This window comes from Ceratotherium simum, chromosome 8, assembly GCF_057802395.1.
Source record: "Ceratotherium simum simum isolate JZ-2026a chromosome 8, ASM5780239v1, whole genome shotgun sequence".
In the NCBI taxonomy this organism is placed as follows: domain Eukaryota; kingdom Metazoa; phylum Chordata; class Mammalia; order Perissodactyla; family Rhinocerotidae; genus Ceratotherium; species Ceratotherium simum.
Window position 1 is genome coordinate 38,804,209 of NC_141907.1, and position 10,934 is coordinate 38,815,142.

Sequence of the window (10,934 nt, forward strand, 5' to 3'; positions counted from 1 at the left end):
TTATAATTTCCATTAAAATATATACATATCAAAAAATAAATAATAAGAAAAATAGCCTTGGGGAAAGAAGTTCCATATTGTTAAAGATAAATTATCTTTAAAATTCCAATTTTAAATATGTGAAACTGACACCTTCAAAGAGATAAAAAGAAGATTCCTCCCTTCAGTGTAGCTAATTCCAATTATAGTTTTGTTAATTGGTGTATAATAATGTTTAAGATCAGCCGAAGATAATAGTAGAGATATTTATATCTCATTTTATTTTATATCACAGCCTTTCATTTTGCTACTCTTTGTATTACTTGAAGAAGTTATATGTTGGGCTTTACTGTCTGAAATCTTTAAAAAGTATTTCTTGTCACTACAAGTTTAAAACAACTCCGACATTCAGAAAATTACAATTTAATTTAAATCACAAATACCATCAAACATGCTATTAGTTTCCATAAAAACTATTATACATTATGGCCCAGATTGTGAGCAAATTCTTCTGATTGACTATATATAGCTATGCAGAAATATGAAGGTGTTAAAATTATACCTATACTTCCTTCTTTAAAGTTAACATAAGTCTTTGATTGCTATGTTTAATAGAATTTGAATTGGGTTCAGGTGCACTACTCCCAAACATCATTATGTTAAATCTATTATAATTTATCATAAAGGTTTACATCTAATATGGTGGAATGCAAATAATACAGATTGCCCTACTGCTAAAGTATTTAGATGGACACTTCAGAGTCCACCATGCCAATAAAATGTCCTGAAAATTAATACAAAATTTTATATTCATGCAAGGATGTGCATTTTTCTGTGAGGCTCTTCATAACTTTCATCAGGTCATCAAAGGCTATAGAAAACTATAGTGTGGACTAATCTTTCAATATGAAAGATGACATATATAATAGAACAATCAACCAAACAGGTGAACAAATATTTGTAACTAATGTGTGACAAACATCTCTATCCCATTTGATAACCTTATGCATTGACAGTTTCTGTAGACTATTATGTAGATCTTGAGTATCCTTTGAAAGTACTCAGTCCCATTTATTGTCCCTTTATCAAATGTTCAAGTAGCTTGGTACAAAAAATTTGGGGTGGTAATAAAATGAATAATTTGAAAGGATCCAACTTGTTTCTCTTTCTTCCCATTAATTACTTCTGGTAAATATTGAACCAATTTTAACCATTTGAGGATGCTAATGATGTGAATTGCTGCTTTAAATTCTGAAGGCTTGCGGCTATGCACCCAGTTGAAACATTTCAGTTCCAAGAATATAGAAGCTATTGACTAATTTTATGTTATTATTATTATTATAACATGTCATTTTATGTTATTATTAACTAATGTTAATGCATTGCTCTGTCCCATATATTTAGGATAGGTGAGAAGAGTTGATTTGATGCTCTCTAGTCATGCCTTTCCTTATTCGTATTAAAAACAATGCTTCTACTGAAATTTTACATGTATGCTGGTCTGTTATAATTGTCTAATTACAGACTTTTTTATCTCCACTATTAAGACACCTCAAAACTGTGTCTATTGTATCAATCGTTGCTACATTAAAAACGATGTAATCTGGGGCACCTGAACGCATTCTATTTGAATAAATATTTCATAATATTAGTCGATACTACTTCCAAAATAAGTATTTATTTTTCTTTGCCATATCATTAATGCATATTTAGTTATTTCAATGTGATTACTTGAAAAGGAATAAAATTTGGGCAATATTTGTATTTTATCTGAATAATTCCACACATGAAATTTGAAAAGTCAACTATTATAGTATTTTTAAATTATTAATTATTTTTTTATAATTGTCCATGATCAAGTTGAACATTGAAGAAGGTATATCCATACTTAATAGTCTGCAAGATCCCACATTAATTTAAATTACAATAGGAAATACTAGCTCTCTGATATCGGCTTTTGTTTCATTTGAAATTCCAACATTTTATAATAAGTAGAAAGAATATATTTTAAGGGCCTGGAATCCAAGTAATGGATTTAATAAATACTTTATAGGCTCATTTGCAAATGGCTAATAACGGGTGAAGCATTATTTTATTTGTTAGATCTTGAATTCTGAAATGAGTTCTCAGAGTAATTTTAGTAGTCTTACTTTATAGCCAATTCCAAAAAGCTATGATTGTTTTGTGTGTGTGTGTCTGTGTGTGTGAATGTTCTGTAAACTTTATACAGAATACTAAGTACTAGAAGAAACATTCCCTTGATTGTATTAGTGTATATGTGTGTATATTTTCAAAGTTTCATAAAAAAATATTATTATCAAGTGATATATTTTTTTATTCAGCACCTAGTAGTAATGATTAGCAAGGTCAACTTATACATTACTAATAGTGCCCCAAATTAAATATATTGTTAAATTTGTTACCACGTGCCTATTTTATGATAAATACATTGTCTTTTTTCTTTCTTCTTTTTCTTTTTTTTTTAACGTAAACAACAGAAGTTAATTTTCTCACAATTCTGGAGGCAGAATTCAAGGTCAAGGCGTCAGCAGGGTTGTTTCCTCTGAGGCCTCTCTTCACAGCTTGTTGATGGTCATCTTCTCACCGCGTCCTTACGTGGTCTTTTCTCAGTATGTATGTGTGTCTGTGTCCAAACTCCCTCTTCTTGTAAGGATATCAGTCAGATTGGATTAGGGCCTACCCTAAAGACCTCATTTTAACTCCATTATCTTTTTTAAATCCCTATTTCCAAATAGAATCACATTCTGAGGCACTGGAGGTTAAGACTTCAATATACGAATTTCGGGAGAAATACAATTCAGCCCATAACAGTGGTGATCTTCCTTCAACTATATAGAAAACAAAATGAAAATAATATACATGGAATGAGTTTGTAATTTCATTAAGATACAAAGGCATATTATATATTCTTATATCAATAGTATTAATGATGATAATCTTTATTGTAATAATAACAATTATCCTTTATTAATAGCTAATATCATTTAAATATTCAGAAAACGATATTTATGGTTAGATATTATTTCCCTCATTTTATAGATAAGGAAACTGAAGCTTAAAAATGTTGAGTAATTTACTCATGGTTACACGACCAAAAAATGGAAAGGTCAAGATTTTCTTCTCTTTTGCTGAAGAACTATTTTGATAAAATTTATTTTTGCTTTTTTTGTTTTCTTTAACTTGATATACTGTGTATATATTGTGAAATGATTACCACACTAGGGTTAATTAACACATCCATCTCCTCACATATTTATCTTTTTGTGTGTGTGTGGTGAGAATATTTAAGATCTACTCTTTTAGCAAATTTCAAGTCTACAAAACAGTATTGTTAACTACAGTCACCATGCTGTACTTTAGATCCCTAGAAATTATTCATCTTACAATTGAAAGTTTGTACCCTTTGATCAACATCTCCCCATTTTCCCCACCCCCAGGCCTTGGCAAACACCAATCTACTCCGTTTCTATGACATCGACTTTTTTAGATTCTATATATAAGTGAGATCATACAGCATTTGTCTTTCTCTGTCTGTGTTATGTCTTGTTTCAAGACTAATATGGGACTAATACAACCAATTTGGAAAGCAGTTTGGCAATATGTTAAAGTTTACCGTGGTCGTACATTATGATCAAGCCATCCCATGCCTGTTTTATAGGTTGTAGAAACTCTCAGACATATTCATAAGGAGGGACCTAAAAAAAGTATATTGTTTATAATAGTAGGAAACCAGAAACAAATTAAATGTTATTTAACAGGGAAATGGATATATTATATTGTAGTGTGAATGGAGTACTATAAAGCAATTAAAATTAAGGAAATCAGACATACGTATCAATATGGATATATTTCAAGAATATAATGTAAACAAAATAAGCAAGTGACAGAATATCTTCAGTAAAATATCATTCATACAAAATTTAAAACGTGAAAGATAATGTTGTACATTGTTTATGGGCATATATGTATATATGTTTATGGGTTCATATGTGGTATGGAACCTGCATGAAAAAATAAACACGACATTAAAGATAATGGGTATCTATGGATAGGATGAAAGAGGAATGGAATAAAGGAGACGAACATTGGCTAATTCAACTATTTTTGTAATGCTGATTTCATTAAAAAATTGAAGCAAATATGACAAAATGCTAAATATTGCCAAATCTGGTGGTAGGGACTTGAGTGCTCATTATATTACTTTTTGCATTGTTCTGATGATCTATTGCTGTATAACATACCATTACCAAACTTTCTGGCTGAGAACAACAATTTATGATGATCTTTCAGTGTTCATGGTTAACCCCGGGTGGTTCACACCTTGCTGTAGTCAGATGGTGGCTGGGGCTGTAGTCATCTGAAGGTTTGACTGAGCTGGCCATTGAAGATAGCTTATTGCTTCAGGTGACTGGTACCTCGGCTGGGATACCTGGAACAGTTGGAGGGTTGGCTGGGACTCTCTCTCTGTCTCTCTCTCTCCCGCCTCCTTACTTACTTAGCTTGGATTTCCTCACAACGTGATGGTCTCAAGATAGTGAGACTTTCTACATGGCAGCTGGCTTCCCCAAAACAAACATTTCGAGAGTTTGTCTGAAGCTGCAAGACTTCTTAAGAACAAGCCTTGGAAGTCAGAGAGAGTCACCACTACTGCATACTGTTAGTCAAATCAAGTTACAGGACCAATCCAGATTCGTGCAGAAGGGATGCACAAAGATGTGATTACTGGAAGATATGGTCCATTGGGTGGCCATCTTTGAAGATTAGTTATCATATATACTTTTCCATACACCTGAAATATTTCATAGACAAAATTGAATAACATTTTATAAAAATGGTGTGATGATTAATTTTATGTGTCAACTTGGCTTGGCCACAGTACCCAGATATTTAGTCAAATGTTATTTTAGATGTTTCTGTGAAGATATTTTAGAGGAGATTAACATTTAAATGAGAACACTGAGTAAAGTAGATTACCCTCCATAATGTGGGTGGGCCTCATCCAATCAGTTGAAGGCTTTCATTTAAAAAAAGACTGACATACCTAGAGGAAGAGGAAATTCTGCCAGCAGACCACCTCAGACTTAAACTGTAACTCTTCCTTTGGTTGCCAGTCTGTCGATCTACCCTACAGATCTTGGGCTTGCAGCCTCCTATTATGTGAGCCAGTTCCTTAAAATAAATGAATAAGTCTCTCTCTCCCTCTTTCTCTTTCTCTCTGTCTCTGTCTCTCTCTCCATCTCTCTCTCTCCTCCATCCGTTCTGTTTCTCTGGAAAATCCTAATCTAATACAAGTTGTATGAGGATACAAGACTACATGTTGATTGAATCTTTGGGGCATGAGTAAAATTTAATGGCTGTCCAAAACGAATGTCCATTTGACAAATTAAAAATTTTCTTGCCTTTCAAATACCATTGAATTGTTCCACAAAAAGTGGTATGGAATTATTATAGAACCCTGAATCTTATCTTACAACAACTTACTGTCATTGTTGATCTTAGGATGGGCAGTTTTTTGTGACACAGGTATTTAAAGACTCATGATACGTGAGCATTTATAAATGTTAAACATATGTGAGCCATAATTTCGGTTCTAAATGAATCACTATATTTGAATATTGTCCTTTTGATTTTTTAATCAGCCAGATAATAAATGCTCATTATAGAAATTTTGGAGAAAACAAAACACTAGCAAAAAAGAAACAAATTATGTACAAATTATATTGTGAATAATTGTATATTATTTCATAATTATGAAACAAATTATGCATATGTATTCGAATAAAACACCTTTTAACTCTTTTATTTTTAAATCAAGGGCCTAAGCCTTTGAAGAAATATCACCATTTGCTTTATAAGCTTTGGGGAAAAAGAACAGTGAGTGAACATATCCGGCAATTAAATAAGCCTAAGAAGCAAAGATAAGGAATGTATTGTGTATTTTATGCAACTTTATTGTACTTATTTGCATTAGATATTTTTATTTTATCAATTTGTTACTAGTGATATGAAGAGATTCCTACTTCACATATGTTCATAACTAGAAGAAAAAATTAAATTACTCTAAAGGATGTATTTTTTCTAGTAATCATTATAGACACAAATATTTTGGCCTTTCAAGTTATTTAAATAGCAAAAGCCTTTAAAGAAAAGTGTAATGGCAGGTATTTATGTATCTTTTTCAGTACTTTTAAATCCTCAGTACAGAACCTAACACACTAATCAGGCTCACACCAAGTAAATAATCAAAGTCTCTCAAATGTACACTGGCCTGCCATCAAAACAACACAGCATTTGGAACTAAATTTTCCATACAAACCTGTTAAGAATCAACATGACACAGTGGTTAATAAATTTGGTCCTCAGAAGACTACGAAGCCAGACTGCTCTTCATTACCATCTGGTGGCTACTGCATGGAGTGGCATTAACCACAATTTTTGAAAGAGAGTTAAAGCAACTGAATGTCATACTTATTAACAGAGAGAAGAACCTAAGTATTATTGATGAATATTAAAAGTTAAAGAGCAAAGAAGGATTTGGGACTTTCCTTACCATAAAAAAGTATACCATAAAAAGTTATTTATTGGAAATAATTTATAATGGACAAAAGCTGAATGTCTGTTAAATATGATTTATAAATAGCATCAGACTGCCAAATCACACCTATTTGTTTTACAACAGAAAAAGACAATGCAATTTTTTTCTTTTAGTGATAAATTTGATGTAACCATTTTTCTACATTTACTAAATGATTCAGTCACTAATGTATCCTCACATGCTGTTTGTCAAAGAAATACCTTTTTCCATTATATCTACCTGGCAAACTCTTACATATCTTTAAAAATTTAGCTTAAATGGGTCCTCGCTTGAGAAGTCTATGTGTGCCCTCCAGGCTAGAGGTTCTGCTACCCATCTCTACAGACTGTTGCTGCATGTCTGCAGATCATCCACATCATGTTTTCTTTTCATGACTGAGTTACATATTCTTGTAAGACCCAAGTTCTAAGCACCAATATATACTTACGTAAGGAGTGAATCCAGGAAGTTCATTGTTTTTTAGGAAATTTAAACCAAAGGAAACCGCTGATATTTCAGGTTTAGCAAACGGTGAAACACAGACAGAGTTGGAATTGGGGGAAAGTAAATGTCCATACTGACCTTTCAAATTGCCCACTTCCATCATAGAATCACAAAGTCAAAATAGAGCCAGAGAGAGAAATCACCTAGTTCTGCCACATCGTTTTAAGTAAGACACTGAGGCTCAGAGAGAATACACAACTTTCCCAAGTTTCTACGACTACTAACTACTGCATTGGAATCAGGATTTGAATCCGTGTCTTCTGACTCGCCATCAGTGACATTTCATTCTGCTTGTTTAATCTCCAACTTCTTTTAGGAGAAACTTAGATCCAGGAAATTGGACCTTCAGTCTAAAAACGAAATGCCCTTTTAGGGATCTGAATTGTATACTTGATCCATGACCCATCCTACATGTATTTACTGGCAAGTTAGGAAATAAATGTTATAGAGCAATATGAGAATATATTAAAAATTTTTAAAGCGCTTGAATTTTGTGCCAGCAGTTCTAGGAATTTACCCTAAGAAAATAACAAGGCATGCGTGCCAAGATTATGAGCACAATGAGCAACAGGACCTCATTATTAATATTTTGACAAAAAGGATAGACCCTCTGATATAATTTCTGGCATTTTTGGCTATTAAGGGATATACCTGAGGGCTGAGTAGGAGGTTTTTGAGATGCTCCAAACACACCTTGTTTTTTAACCACCTGCTTCATCTATGCATGAGGCCAAACCCATGTGGCACCACTGTAAAAACAGATGACACAGTCTCTTGGAATCTGTTTTTAATAAGATATGTTGGTTAAAATCCAGAACCAGTTTTCTTCTGTGAATGTGCATTTGACACCATATCATCCAGTCTTTTCAGCTTTAGAAATTATACTTCTAGGGGAAATAAAATGCTTTTGGCATTTGCAGGCTTAACATTTATAGTTTCCATAGTTTTGGCATTTCCCACAGATCTCTGGCATGAAGTGATTTGTAATTTCTACTAAGGCATAAATATAAATAGTGGGTGCTGAGAGGCCGGGGAACAGGCAGAGCCAATCACTTACCTAGAGGGAGACTAAGCCAAGGGCAGGCCTGGCTGAGGCCAAACACCACCTGGCTTTGTGGTTCCCAGGGTTAATGTCCCATATGCAGAAACTCTCCTGAGATGAGTAAAAAAAAAAAAATGGTTCTTGGTGAAGAAGTGACCATCTAGTCAGATTTTAAATTTCGGTAAATGCTGAAAATGTAGCAAACTTGTGGTTTGAGCACAGGATCTGAAAAGGAACAATTTGATGCTAAAAGGAATAGGAATTCAAGAGAAAGTAGTGAGGCAGTGTGAACATTTCCGTATTCATAAAGAAGAGACTACCAACGGTTGATTTTAACTTACAGTCAGCTTTTTAAAAGTTTTCTGAAGAAACAAGCATTAAAAATGCCCCCCTCCTTTTTTCAGTCACTGAGAACATTAATTCTCCCTCTGCGAGTTTCCTAAAATTAGGAACCCAGGGCTCTGCAATGATACCCCAGTCTCTTTACCTAAGTCTTTAAGTTGGCAAACTGCAGCGCGTGGAGCTTAAATGGTGTCTCTCTCGTTTGCCCTCTCCTTCCACTTATTTATTAAATTCTCGGTTTTAACCCTTTTCTATGAATATAAAGGTTCTCTTCTTTTTCCCCCTTCTTTCCTTTCTTCTTGCTCTTTTTTTCTGTTTTTCTAATTTCTTCAAAACTTGGAAGTATTTGATTTTGGGAGACTTTTGATTTTATGTTCCTTCAAGTCATCTAATAAAGAAGCAATAATTTCTTGTGTTTTCCCTTTGCTTGATATAATCAAACTACTTTTCTGACTCATTTTGATGTTCTTTGAGAATGGAATCCCTTCAACTGTATTGTTTACGACAGAATTATGATGGAAAATGTGTTTTTCCTTTCTCCTTCCATATTGAATTATGACAATAGACTTTGATTTTAGGTTGAGATTGGCTTTCAGAAATTTCATAAGGCTGCCTAATGCTCACAGACAGACCCCTTATTAGTTATACTGCAAGAGTCTGGCTCTAGGGAAAGATATTTAACATATTACAATTTATTTCATTATTCCAGAGTGCATATTCCCATAAAGTTTGCAGTAACAAAAAATGAAAAATGTAAAAATATTACCCTACAATAATCAGAAGGATAGAATGCTGTACTTTTATGGATCTGGTACATCTACTACATCTATAATTTGTCTTACATCATGAATATAAAATCGCGCCAAAATCAAATTACTTTACTTGCTTTTGATTACAATGACTTGAATTGTGATAAAGTATGTATCCTGTAGGCAAACTGCTTCGAAAATAAAGAATTATAGAGGCCAGGCACTGAAAAGCATTATATGTGGATTTGGCATAAGATTCTATAAATAACGTGTTTTCAACATATTTAACTTGCTTGTAATACAAAATTCTGCCACGTGTGACCAAGCAGGAACAAGGAATAAGTGAGACAAATAGAAAATGTAGTAAGATGATAGATTTAAATGCAAACACTCCAATAGTTACATTAATTATAAATGCAAATATGGCAATTAAAAGACGAAGATTGTCAGACTGAATAACAAAATAAAGTTCAAGTATATGTCACTTAAAAGAGATCAACTTTAAATGTAAGGATACAGATAATTGTAAGGTAAAGTGTACCCCATGTTGTCACTATATTAATATCAGATAAGTAAACTTTATGTGCAAGAAGGACTATTAGAGATAAAGGCGAATGTTTCATATTGAAAAAGATGGAAACTTGCCAGAATAATATAATAATTCTGAATTTATTTGCACCTCAATTCATGGCTTTAAAAAAAAAAACACTACAAGAAACATTGACAAAACTAAGATTTCCAATTACAGTGGGAGATTTTAACAGACCTCTCTCAATAAGTAATGGAACAAAACGTGTAGTAGATGTAAAGATGATGTTCACAAGCTGGATCTCCCTGCCATAGGGGAGGCTGCGCTAACAACTGCAGAGTATGTATTCTTTTCAGATGACATGGATCATTACCCCAAGTGACTGCATGCTGGGGTTTTAAGGCAAACAAAGCAAATGTCAAGGGATTGAAATCATACCAAGTGTGTTCTTTGACCACTGTGAAATTAAGCTAGAAGTTAATAACAAATAGATAACCAGAAACTCCTTCTAGAGAATGGGGAAAAGTTGAGGAAGACAGAACAAAGAGGCCAGAGAGACAGGTGGGATCCAGGTCATGGGGAGGCTTAAGTTGTACTAAGGTATTTGTATCCTAACTGAACATTGGGAGAGCATTAAAGGGTATATATTTTAAGATTGATGTAATCAAGTTTGCATTTTAAAAAGGTCATTCTAGCTGCGACAGTGGTGATGAGGGATGAGGGGAGTGAGACTGGAGGAAGAATGGCTTGGAGTGAGGAAAAGTCTAGAGGCAGGAAGGCCAGTTAGGGGGCACTCACAATATTAAATGCGAGGGTAGTTGCCTGAACTAGAAGAATGGCATGGAAGTAGGGGATGGAAGTAAGTGGAAAGATTAGAGAAATATTTAGGTGGCAAGCCAGGCATTGTTGGCATTTGTTGACAAGAAGTGACTCTCAGATTTTTGTCTTCATTAAATGCTGAGGTGTGGTGCCATTCACTTAAATACACAACAGAGGAGCTGTGAGGGCAGGGAATTAGAGATAATGACTACAAGAGATTCCAGGGGGTCCTATAGTCACAGAAGTTCAGAGCAGTGTTCTGGACCTGAAATGTACGTTTGAGATTATAAGTGGTAAATAAAGCCATGGGAGTAGATGAGATTGTACAAAGAAATGAGTAGAAAGCTTATGTTAGAATCTAAAGAATGACAACTT